This window comes from Triturus cristatus, chromosome 2_1 (genome assembly GCF_964204655.1).
Source record: "Triturus cristatus chromosome 2_1, aTriCri1.1, whole genome shotgun sequence".
Taxonomy (NCBI): domain Eukaryota; kingdom Metazoa; phylum Chordata; class Amphibia; order Caudata; family Salamandridae; genus Triturus; species Triturus cristatus.
The window spans coordinates 121,728,822-121,741,873 of NC_140581.1; the positions used below are offsets into that span (position 1 = coordinate 121,728,822).

The window sequence follows — 13,052 nt, forward strand, 5'->3', positions numbered from 1 at the left end:
GAGTCACTTGTCTAAACTGAGGCGCCAATGTGATATATGTGAACTTATAGTAGTAAGCCCAGTGGAGGCTCGCCCATAGGGGCGCCAGGACATCAACCCACCACCTTGCTTTGCCACTAGTTGCTTGGCATGTATATCTTTTACATGGAAAAAAGTAATTCATGGATCATTTTGTTTTTACTATAAAAGCTGAAATATCACCTTACCAGCAGAAAAGGGCTCCGCTAGATGCATGGGGCATGTGCCAGATGGTGGCTGTTACAGCCGAGTCTTCTACAGTCACAATACATATCTGACATGCTGCACTAGCAAACCTGATTACGATTTCTTAGGTAAGTCACCAAATCATCATTTATCGATGCTGATCCCAAATTTCAAGATCTCATGAAACATATTCCAAACCAGGACCCTGAAGGTCCTTCCATCTCTGGTTCACCTGGACTTGAGTGGTTTCGTCCCGGATCACAGCACATTACCTTATATTAAAAGGTTGTTTCATGTTCTTGACAGACTACGAGAGAATCCTGGAAGTCCTCCGTGGTCTCGCTATGTAACGAGGAGGGACAAAACAAGCTGGTCTGAACACTATCAATAATGTTACTTTCTATTTAATTCTTCATTAGCTTGCAACTATTGTAAAGCAAGATCAACAAATGTACCTGCAAATTATTGATGTTGCCACACAAAATCTTTATGAGAGTAAAATTGACAGAATTCTTTTGAAAAAGGCTTTTGGATTCCGAATTTCTGAACCAGGGCCTGAAAGGAATTAAAGGAATGACCAGGTTACAGACTTTTTCTTTGATTTGAATGTATACCTCCTGCTTTGGATATTAATTATGGTTATTATGACTACAATAGGCATAAAAAGGTGCGGTGGTTGAAGTGACGTGACTGACATCCAGGAAGAGATAAGTCGGCATCCCCTGCTCATTGTGGTCCCAGTCGTTAGCTCCAAAGCTGAACCTACACTGACTTTGCAACACTAAACACAGGATAACGTTACTCGTGATGTAGAATACTTGATCCTAAATGCATTAAGTAAAACAAATCTCTTTAGTTTTTAAATACGACCAGAAGAAGTCATAGCAGCCATTGCCCATTTGAAGTTAGCCAAATCACCCGGTCCCGATGGTTACACAGCAGCCTTTTACAAACAATTCTACTCCTCGCTTGCTCCCCTGCTCACCCTGCTTTTTAACTCTTTCGCGTCCCCGGGGGCGATCACCCCATCTATGTTGGAGGCTGCAATTGCAGTTATCCCTAAGCCAGGGAAAGACAAGACGAGTTGCGGGGCTTACAGGCCTATCTCTCTTTTGAACATAGACCTGAAGCTGTACACCGGGATTCTGGCGGCAAGACTAGCACCTTACATGCCGGGGATCATAGATCCTGATCAAGCTGGGTTTATACCTCAAAGGTAGATGAGCGATAATATGAAGAGTTATGCACCTCATAGAGAAGGCATCTCTTATCCCAGGGGATTTTATGCTCCTCACTATGAACGCCGAAAAGGCCTTTGATGCGGTTTACTGGCCCTACCTAGAGCAATCAATGGTCCGCTTTGGCCTGGGGGAAAAGATGAGGACACACATCCTCAATTGTTATCGCTCTCCCTCAGCAACGGTGAGAGTGAACAGGCACACTTCCACCCCTTTCCCTATCAACGGAGGCACGAGACAGGGCTGCCCTTTTTCGCCCCTGCTCTTTGCCCTCTATATGGAACTCATGGTGCAGAGTGTCAGGGACCACTCCCGCATCAGACATCCGCTTCGGCAGTGATGCACATACCATAAGCATGTATGCGGATGATGTTTTGGTCACCTTGGCGGATCCGACGACCGCTCTGGGAGCCTTTCGGGGAGAGCTGGACTCCTTTAGGAAGGCGTCCGGGTTCAAAGTTAATATCACAAAATCCATGGCCTTGAATCTCTCGCTGGTGCCACTGACACTGGCAGATCTCAAGGACCAGCACCCCCTGCAATGGTCTGACGAGACAGTCCCATATTTAGGGATACAGCTGGCCCCTACTCTACAGGCCATGAGAACAGTCAACTACTCAGTCTTCTACAGCTTATGGAGAATGAAAGGGGGCACTTTCCTGAGAATTTTCAGAGTGTAAAAGGATGATGAAGTCACAGCATTAATTTTGAAAGACAATTTATCTAAAAGAATCCCCAAGTTCCTCACTTTCCTGACCGGGATTGGCAAAGTGCCCATTTCCGGAAGCCACCAACTAGGGGACCAAAAGGAGATGTTGTTACTGAACAGAAGGCCCTCAGTCTTTCTTGAGTGCAATTTAAGGCAGTTGTTGCTCATCCACTTGCTTATATGTAATGTACAGTGGTGGAATCTGGCTGCAGTACCATCAGGATTACTGGACACTGAGACCACGATTTGGTTATCTTTTAGTGTAAGATAACACAGAGAAGCTAAACGTTTTTATGAGCCTGGCAAGAAGAGTCACATATACATTTAAGAGGGTGGGACTCAGAGAAGACCCTGCGGCGCACCACATGGTATGGAAAAAGGGATGGAGGCAAATTCATTCAGAGCAATGAATTGTTCCCATTGCCCCAAAAAGGATTTCAGGAGAGCGAGTGCTACTCGCGGATTCCAACAGAATGAAGACGTTCAATTAACAAATCATGATTGACCCTGACGAATGCTGCCTAGAGATCTTAAAGAATCAGGCTGCATTTCCTCTTTTATCTAGGGTTGATCTGTCTTCGAACGCGATGGTCAGGACTGATTCAGTGCTGTGCTTGCTCATGAACCCAAACCTATACTGAGTAGGATCGAGAAGGTGGTTGGTGCTTTCCACTATTTTAGCGGGGAATGGGAGGGGTGAAATGGGTTGATAATTGCTAGGTTCCAAATGACTAAGGTTGGACACTCTTAATAAAGGTAGGGTAGATGTTTTTTTCCATGCCTTAGGAAAGTAGCCAGAGCTAAAAATTCCATTGAAGATTTTGGCCAGATGCACACATATTGTCCTAAGGGCGCGTTGTATTATTTTTGGAGGGCACGGGTCTGTTGGGAGCCTGACTTGATAGAACTAAGCAGGCCAAGACCCTGGTTGGCCGTAAGCGAAGAGAAAGAAGACAGTGTTTCTGTACTAGTAGAAGAGATGTCATCATGAAACAGATAAAGCAAATGACCGTTTGTTATTGCTATCCTCTACTGAAAAATGCTGAAAAAATGAAGCCAAAGTATTACAGAAGGATGGGTTACAGTTAGTATTATTCTTGTCCGGAATGTAGGTGAGTTTAACTGGCTGAAGACGGCTGAAATGCCAGAAACCGGTCCTAGGAAGCTTGTTTCCGGTCCAGGAAAGGCATGGCTTGGCAGTTCGGGCTGGACTGTTCCCATGAGGCACAGGTTCAGACTGATTTGCATATGGCCATGTCTGAACTGGGGTGGCAGAGTGGGCTAAAGAACGGTGATGGATCAAACCCAGATCTGTTGACTGGGTGTGAGTGTTTGATTGGTTCTGATGCTCCGTCCATCACCACCTCCTTTTGTACCGAGGTGAGTTTAACTGTCATGAATAATTCTTTAGTGGAATTTTCCGAAGTCTAAATCTGAGATGAAGTAATTAGATTTTTCCTTTTGGATCAAGGTATTGTACTCACTAATTGTGCGTTTATAGATATATCTTTCCAGAGTGTCATAATTATTTCTCCATCTGTGCTCCTGACTGGTTTTGGGTTCTACGTTTATCGAAAAACCAGAGTTCTGAAGTAATAGCTCTACAACTAGAATGAAGGTGTGTATGTAAATGTTTCTTCACGCATAAATGCGGGGCGATGTTTGTGGGCTGATGCTAATAGCTTTGACTCTGGTTTTAGGAGCTGATGCCACTTATGTTTTGGGGTGGTCAGACACGCTTTGTTTATTCAAGGAGTTTGTGCTGTGTGTCAAATGGTGTTTCTTGCTGCTTTTTATGCAGTGCTTTTGTGTATTAATATTTGATTCGGTCACAAAACATGCCTGGTGCTACATAATTACAGGTTTCTATTAATTTTCCACAATTTTATTATGAGGCATCTGTTGTGTGTGCATTATAGAACTGTGCTATGGCTGGGTGTATGCATGGTTTATTTAAATGATGCTTCAATTAGCCTCTAGCTGCTGATTTTTATTTATTTTTTAAAACCATTTTTTTAGGTTCTCCACATTGTAGGATCATTGTACATCGTTTTTTACACAGACTATATGCATATCCCTGGTATAAGTTACAAAGGTCTAGAGTCTTTGTTATAAGTGGGTGGGAGCATAACAAAAAAAGGAAACTGACAATACGATGTCATAATTTCAAACTTCAGTTGTCTATTTTTCTCTGGGGGGGGGGGTGGGAGGATTGCCTATCCCGTGCTGTGTTCCGCGGTGGGGAAAAGAAAAAAGGAAATAAAGGGGTTAGGACCCGCTAACTGTAAACTCGGACACGAACTAGGGGTGGGTTACGAAGGGTTTGGGTGTGGGCGTGGTGGTGTGTATTTGTCACTTGTGGCTATGTCGTTGGGGTAGTGGGCTCGGTCAGGATGCAGCTCACATCAGCTTTTGGGGGAGGGTTGTCATGTATGCTTGTGGACACGTGTCGTGTGGGCCTTCAAGGACACTGAGGCCTTTCTGTGGCCTCACGCAAAGGCTCTGGGCTGGGTATCCCTGACTGGGTTCAATGTAGTTGAGGGCAGTTGCGCCTCTTCAAACTTTTGTTGGAAGTTATGGAGAATGCGGCTCATTCCGTGGAAATACTATGACGTTGTATTCCCTACACCTCTTCTTGCCGTATCGCGTCCTCCTCTGCTGCACCCCACTTGCCGATTGTACCCGACCAGGCCGCCTTTGTGGGCCCTGCTGGCGCTCACCAGTACATTCCCCCTTTTGCAGAAGAAGGGACAGGGACGCATTACGTGTTTGGACTTTGTACTGCTTCCAGAGCTGGAAAATTCCCAGTGAAGGCTTCCGATGTGGTGATGTCGGTGAGCCCCGTAACTTCCAGTGCTGGGCTCAAGAAACCTGTTTCTCCTGTCTGGAGCTTCTCCGCAGCAGCAAATCCGTTTTAGCAGGCCATCGCTGAAAATGTATCCATCCTCCTATAACTCATCATTGGATACAGCCTGTAAACTTGTCCCATTCTGAACTCCAAAAAGAGACTTCATCCGAACAAAAATAAAAGTACAAAAGTATCCAGTCAACGAGTTGACTTCTCTGGACGTGAATTTCATTCTTTTCGCTTTCACCATTTCCCATCTAAACCATCACCTTCAGCAGGATCTCATCCAGCAGCTATCCAGTTAGTTGGGGCTTCTTCTGATACAGTTTGCAAGTTAGCCACACTCGAAGATTTAGACTTCCACTTCAATCACTAAGTCCCTAGGTAAGATCCTTGACCGGGAGAAACCTACTTAGTGTATCCAGCCCACGCTCCATTAGAGTCCGCCTGAAATCTCACCTAGGTTGGAAGCAAGTGAGAATATGCTTGAAACAACATTTGAGCAATTGGGAAGCCATTTTAAGGCATGAGCAAAGTTGGCTATTGTCCAGGACCCCCGTCTTTCAGGGCCCCTCACCCCCTCCAGGAACGTAAAGTGATAACTTTGTGAACGACAAAATACTTTCTGACTTGACAGCTGGGAATGCCCGGCCCGCCAAACCTCAATCCTCATGCTCTCGCGTAGTTGCCGGCAATAAATTAAAAAATCTTTTTCCTTGCATCTCCTCACTATCTACCCGTCTCTTTACCTGTCTCTATATCTCTCTGTACCTACCCTTCTCTTTTACTCTATCAATATTCTATTGCAACTATACCAATCTCACTGCTCTCATTTCAACTCTCTACTCCACCTCTCTCAATGACCTCACACGTCTGCCTCTACGCCATGTGCCTACCTCCACATCTCTACCTGTTTCTATCTCAACTCTTTCCCCCTCTGGCCTCTCAATGTACATAACCACACTGTTTCTTTTACCTCTCTGTAGCTTCACCCTAAACCTCTCCCATCTCTCTATATCTCACCCTTCTCTACCACTCCCAGCTTTCTCTGCCTTGGCATTCTCTTACTCACCTCTCTCCCTCTACTCCATTTGATTACCTCATATTCCTCTCAATATCTCATTTCCCTCCACCTCACCTCTTTCTCTACCTAACCTCTCAGTTTACCTCACCATTTGGTAACTTTGTCATCTCCCCCTCTTTCTACATGTTCCCCCTACCTTGCCTCCATGACTATTCCCTTTCTCACTACTACCTTTTCTTTAAATCTACCTATTTTTTTCTATCATTATTTTTTTCATGTTCTCGTATTTTATCTGCACCGCCTTCTCTATTTCAACTATCCCTGCTTTACTCGCCCCTTTCTCTACCTCTTTGTACATCCTTCTACCTAACCTCTGTCTCCACCGCTCTGTCTAACTCACAACTTTCTGTACCTCTGTAACACTGAGCCTATCTTTGTCTACCTCGCCTATCTCTACTTCATCTTTTCTCCCTGCATCTCAGTTCTCTTTCAACTACCCTTCACCCCACTCGCTCCACTTTTCTCTTTTGCCTAGCTACTCTCTTTAGCTGGTCTGTATTTCCATAACTGTTTTGTTTGGCCCTCACTCTGCCTCACCACATTGTCTACTTTGCCTCTCTAAAATTGTCTCACTACCTCCCTTCTCTACTATGTACTTTTCTCTAATTCAGCTCTTTCTACCTTACCTCTCCATTTCACCCCTCAGTGTACTGCACCAGTCTTCTTCTCACTACATTTCCTTCTCCTTAACTCTAGCTCTCGCTTCCTCACTCTAAAGCCTTACCTGTCTTTGCCTGTTTCTCTAACTACTTCTTCATATTTCTACTTTTCTGTTTCTTTCTGGCTACCTCGCCTTTCTCTCTTTACCTTCTGCTTCTTCCTACTGCACCTATATCGCTCTACCTTATCCGTATGTTTAACTCCCATCTCCTTCTATTTCTCCTATCTCATTGTACTTCCCTCTTTACCTCTCCCTCTCTTCTTCTTAGCATTTCTCTTATTCTGCAGCGTCGGGTGTCACTATCGGGTGTCACTATTGTAGCATCGCTGTGCCTGACCCACCTGTGACATCAGGCATAGCTGGAACGGGGAAGGAAGGAGCGGGGAAAGTAACGGGGTCTTTTGAGATAAGCTGTGCTGAAATAAAGACGTGCTTGATCTCCACCGGTGTCCGATCCTTAATTAATGCGCTCGATTTCAAACCTGGAGACGAGGGTGGGATGCAGAGACACCCCCCTCTGACTTGCATACGCCGACAACGCGCTGCCGTACCTGATGCAAAACCAAGCGCCTTCACTGTCGATCTGTGCGCGCGAGGCGTCTCCCATCGCGACGGAGAACTGATTAACAAGGCCGCCAGCAGTCGGAATTAGAAGGACCTCCTGGAGCTCAGACGAAGTGAACTCATGTCGAGCTGGGGTAAGCCTCACTGTTCATTACTGAGGCTGGCGTGCAGAGGTCGCATTCGGTGGCCCTCTTGAAGTCAGGCACACCATACCAGAAGGCCTGGTCACCAGTCTGGCGGCCATCTTTAAGTCGGGCAAAAGAGGAAAAGCATTCCTGTGCCCACCAAAATACAATTTGAAACTCCTGTAGACGTTGCCACAGATTACTGGAGTGAGGTCCGCTGTGCTTCATAGTGTCCACACAACCTGACTCCTTGCAAAATGCACAACCGGGTCCAACTCGAACTGCTCTGCTCCGACCGATACTGATGGGGGTATTATTCCTGCGCCCTCCTGAACCCCTGATACTGACCGCCGGAAACAGCATGGGCCCTAAGTGGCAAAGCTGGATAGAAGATTTTGAAGACTTTATGAAGGGTTCACAAGTCGGCAACCCTGACCAACAACTCATCGCTTTGTGAAATTTGGTGGGCAAGGACGTCGGACAAATCATTAAAGAACTACCACCGGCCAATGTTGCGTCATACACAGATGTGAGAGAAGCTCTAAACAGAAGGTTTCTCCCTTGGACTATGAACGCTACATCTTTAACCTTGCGTCTCAAGAACGAGATGAATCCATGGGTGATTGCATTTCTCGCCTCAAGCGTTTGGCCCACTACTGTGACTTTTGACAATTTCAACACTGAAGATGCACTTCGTTTACGAATCATTGAGGGGTGTCAGTCTGAGTCACTGCGCCGCCGTCTGCTGAAGAAGCACTACTCGCTCGACGACATTGAGGAGCTCACACAAATAAATGACCAAGCAGAAGAGCATGCGAAAGAGACAGAAGCTAGCAAGACGGAGAAACGTGAACAAGCCTTACGAATACAGACTCAAACAGACTCAAGACGCCAACTGGATCGTCGGAAACCTGAAAAATTCACAAATTCGTCCCGCAGCAGAAATAGGAGCAGTAACACCCGGAAACAACCCCGCAATGCTATCGCTGCGGCCAGGATTACCCCCACACGGGCCCCTGCCCAGCTATTGGACAACCAATAGTGCCATCGATGCGGGAAAGACAACCACTTCGAAGCAGCGTGTCTAACCCGTCGCAAGGAATCCAGGCCAACCAAGAGAAGCACAGTATCACGTCACCATGTGAGGGCAGTTCAAGGGAGAAGACTGCTCAACGAGCTCGTCGAGATCCAGCTCCCGGTCGCAAGGTTCATATCGATCCCTACTATCAACCTTAAGAGAATCGTCGCCCTCACTACCATATCACAAGACAGTGATGAGTATGTGTGCATGGTAGCGGACCCCGACCGACTAAAGAAGTACACTCGTCTACACATTCAAATGGGAAATCACGCTGTGAAGTTCGTCTTAGACACCGGAGCGTCACTCAACTACATATGCACGACGGAGTACAAAAAAATGAACCAGAAACCTAAGTTAGAACCAGCCGCAGTACGTCTCTACACGTGGATGTCCAAAGAACCGCTGCTGTGTTTGGGATAATTTTGTACGTCTCTGACTTACAAAGACTGGACAGTTCATGCACAGATCCATGTGGTAGAAGGGCCTGAAGCAGCTGACTGCCTTCTCAGTCTACCAACGGCCGAACGTCTGAAGCTAGTAGAGATTCTATACAGAGTTGACGATTCGCCTGATATCAGCAAGTTCCCAAAGCTACTTTCTGGCCTAGGAAAACTAGCTCATTTCAAAGTCCGATTGCACATTAACGAACCGATGGCGCCTGTGGCCCACCACCATAGGAAAGTACCGTTCCACCTCCAACAAGCAGTGGATGATGAGCTCCAAGACCTGCTGAGAGCGGACATCATAGAAAGGTCAACAGGACCTACTCCGTGGGTGTCGCCGTTAGTAGTCGTGCCCAAACGAGGACAAGAAAATAGTGCACCTGTGTGTGGACATGCGGGCCCCGAACACAGCCATTGAGCGGGAGCGGCATCCAGAACCCCATTTCAGTGACATGATCATGATCACAATGGAGCAACTGTCTTCTCAAAATTGGACCTCAATAAGGGGTACCACCAGCTCGAACTCCACAAGAAGTCTAGATACATCACCACGTTTACTACACATCAAGGACTCTTCAGATATAAGCGCCTCAATTTTGGAATCTCTTCGGCAGCAGAGCTCTTTCACGAGGCAGTACGGCGCGTAATCCAGCACATCCCGAACACATTTAATTACAGCGATGACATCCTAGTGTTCGGTGAAACCCGCAAGCATCACGACAAAGCACATGATCGCGTATGTCATGCCCTTCTCAATGCCAACCTCACGCTCAACCGAGATAAATGTGAGTTCCAAAAGTCAACTCTAAAATGTTATGGTCACATCTTCTCCAAAGACGGAATGAGGCCCGATCCTGAAAGTGTCTCGGCGCTATCTGATACACCACAACCTCAAGACGTCAGTGACCTTCTGTTGGAAAGTGGGTTATTGGTAGGGGCAAATGTAGGTCTGCCACTGGCAATAAGGCCACTAACACATGGTAGGACCCAGCATAGGTCTTAGAAAATTATTCCTATGCTCAACCCTTGGTAACGTGGCTGAGAGCAGACAGGCTTAACTTCAAAGAGAGGTATGTAAAGCATTCAAAAACACCATTTCAGTAAATAATTAAGACACAACACAAAATAAAAGTCCAACACCAATTTATAAAAATAGGTAATATTTGTATTTTTTAAATGACACCAAAACAAAAAAAATCCAATGTAGTGAACCAGAGATATGAATTTTTAAAGATTAGTCACTTTCTAGTGCTTAGAAGCCAACATTGCCCCTTTTAATCATTTTGTTTTCTCTGACAGGGACACACCTTTAGAAATTGTTCTGGAGAATTTTCTCACCTCTGTGTTGTGAAGCCTTCTCCAGCAGGCGGGATCCAGTTAGAACTCCTTCCTGAAGTTCCGCTTGCGGGTCCAAAAGTATCCAAAACACAATCCAAGGTTCTGGAATCTCCAAGAGGGTCCTTGAAAGTGTGAAACTTCAATTCCGCAATCCACTTGAACAAAACCCTCTCAAATCCACTGGTACTCCAGGCTGGGGATTCTTTGTGGGGATGTCCAGGTGAGCTCTGTTAACCTGTAGCTTGCAGGGAGTCTACTTCTTAGTCCTTTTGTAGCAAGGTAATCCACAGGGCTGCAGTTTTCAGATGGTGCAGTTTTCAGAGGTCAGGCCTTAGAAATCTTTGCACAGCAGAACTTCGCAGCAGGGCACTTCTTGCTTCAGTAAGTTTCAAGCAGCAGATCTGGAGGGCTCTGCCCCTCTCAGATACTTATTCAAAATTCTCTGGGTCAAGCCACAGGTCACTTCTGACCAATGAGAGCAGGGTAACTCCTCATAGTTATGACCACATCCTGTAGAGTGTGGCATTATTTTGTCCCAGAGTGCATCAAATCTTCCAAATCCATAATGGCTGATTTTCCAGCAAAGAGGTAAGAGCTGGCTAAACACACCCCCTGGGATGGCTTATTTCCATGGATTCTCCCCTACCATCTGCACATACCTTCCTTAAGCCTAGCCCTGACTCTGGGTCAAGAGTGTAAAGGTGAAACTGAAACCCAGGCCTACCCTCTGCCTTTGAAGAGCATGGTTTACGACTCCACTCCCATGGCCTGACATTCCTATAGACCAGCACACTGCCCTCCCAGCAGAGATGTTAATCCCAGGGGTTCTTTATCATCTCTTCAAAGCAGCCTGGCTAATCCACTTAACTCTGACCATTCAGGGCAGACCACTGGAAGGCTGAATTTGGACTTACAAACAAGAAAGTCTTATAACTTCTTGTATGTACACTGTAGGAGAAATTCAACAATATAATATTGTTGGATTTACTACTACCATTCTGGGAAGTCTTTGAATGGTCCGGCTAGTCCTCTCCTATCAAGATTTATTAATCATTAACTTCCTACCATGTTAATCTGTGGGCCATGGGGTTTGCAATGGGGAAAATGACTTGGGCCAGTCTTCTAGCACCAGGGCTTATAAAAACATATTTTATAAGTATTTCCCTCATTTCTACAGGACCCCCCACCCCCTGTGCAACTAGGGGAGACTTTAGGGGTTCCTAATATGTAGAAATATTGCAGATTCTCCTTTTACTGTGCTCCTAGCATCAAAGTCGAATTTGACCAGCAATTTAACACAATGTGGGGAGTGAAATGGGAAATTTCACTTTACCCAGGCATATAAAAACTCATTTTATAAGGGTGTACCTTAAAGATAACTGACCCCCCACCCCTGGGATACCTAGGGGAGACCCGGGGGGTCCCTAATATGCCAAAACATTGTAGGTTTTCCTTTGAATGCGATACATTTAACAACAGTGTCTGCTGGGACGAGTAGTCCAGGAAAATTCTGTGTCTCATTCAAATTTCTTCAGCATTATCTCTGTTCAACAACCCACAGTGGGCCCCACGATGCCAGGCAGGTTCCAGTGATTCCACATTAGCTGTGCTGTACGCAGTTTGGCAAAGTGTGGAATCACTGGAAATTTGAATGAGACACAGAATTTTCCTGGACTACTCGTCCCAGCAGACACTGTTGTTAAATGTATCGCATTCAAAGCGAGCCCACTGGGGGCAGTATAAAAAGTTGTAAGTAATGAGGAACTCTGTGTAACATTCTTCAGCTGCCATGATTAACAGGCGGATGCCTCGAAACGCGTAGGCGCAACATAGAATTATTACCTGGGATGCAGTGGCCGTTTTTTTCCTTGTAAATCGCCAGCAGGCGGCTTTAGCTGTTGTGTGCTGCCTGAAGCTTTCGTTACAACAAACAAGGGTCCTAGACCTATACTTAGAATGAATTAATCAGAGAATTTTTGTTTTGCATATGTTTCGATTAACCATATCATTGAATGAAATAAACAACATATAAACTTTAAAAAGCAACAACCGACCATGGAAAAGGGTCACCATATATTTATTTCAAGCACTTTGGTGAGAGCCATACAATTAATATCATAAGTCGATGAGAGAAGGTTGCACCAGAAGAGAACGTGCAGTGAAAAAAGGGGTGCTCAAGTGTAAAGTAATGAAAGGAAATTTTTCAACGGATAATATAGAGATTTTAATATGTCAAAGCAAAGAGAAAACGGTTATAATTCACCGTCCTTGGTAGTCTGGCCCAAGAGCATTCATATACACGTATAATTTTAGTTCTCAACAGAAAACAATTCTGGGATAGCACATGAATAAGGTTTGGGGTCCAGACTGAAATAGATAGGGCGTCGACGTTTCGATCCGACTTGTGGCCAGAAGGGGTTAATAATTAGCCTCGGCCTTGCGGATCTTCATCAGGACTGGCCTGGGCAACCTAACAATTACGGGTGAGTAAAAGGGGTCCAAGGTTCTTGTATAGTTTCCATCAGGGGGAGTTTTCCAATTCAATCTTGACAGTAAATGTCCAGAGGATACACACCGGAGGCTTCAAAGCGACGATTCCATCCAATGATTCGAATTGTATTTGCAGGCGGACATCGGGGGTTCCTTTTATGTGTACGACTGAGAGCGCCAACCCGTGCGCCACGCACGGGTTGGCGCACAATAGGTCCTCCGTGAGCGGACGGTGCGCGAAGCGCATCGTGCGTACATGGCCCATCG

At 45.7% G+C, this 13,052-nt stretch overlaps 1 protein-coding gene across 2 annotated transcripts in view; it reads left to right on the top strand.

Moving 5' to 3' along the window:
- LOC146863863 (uncharacterized) overlaps positions 1–13,052 on the top strand; it is a 355,759-nt gene that overhangs the window by 58,570 nt on the left and 284,137 nt on the right. The gene's annotated exons all lie outside the window — the stretch shown is intronic.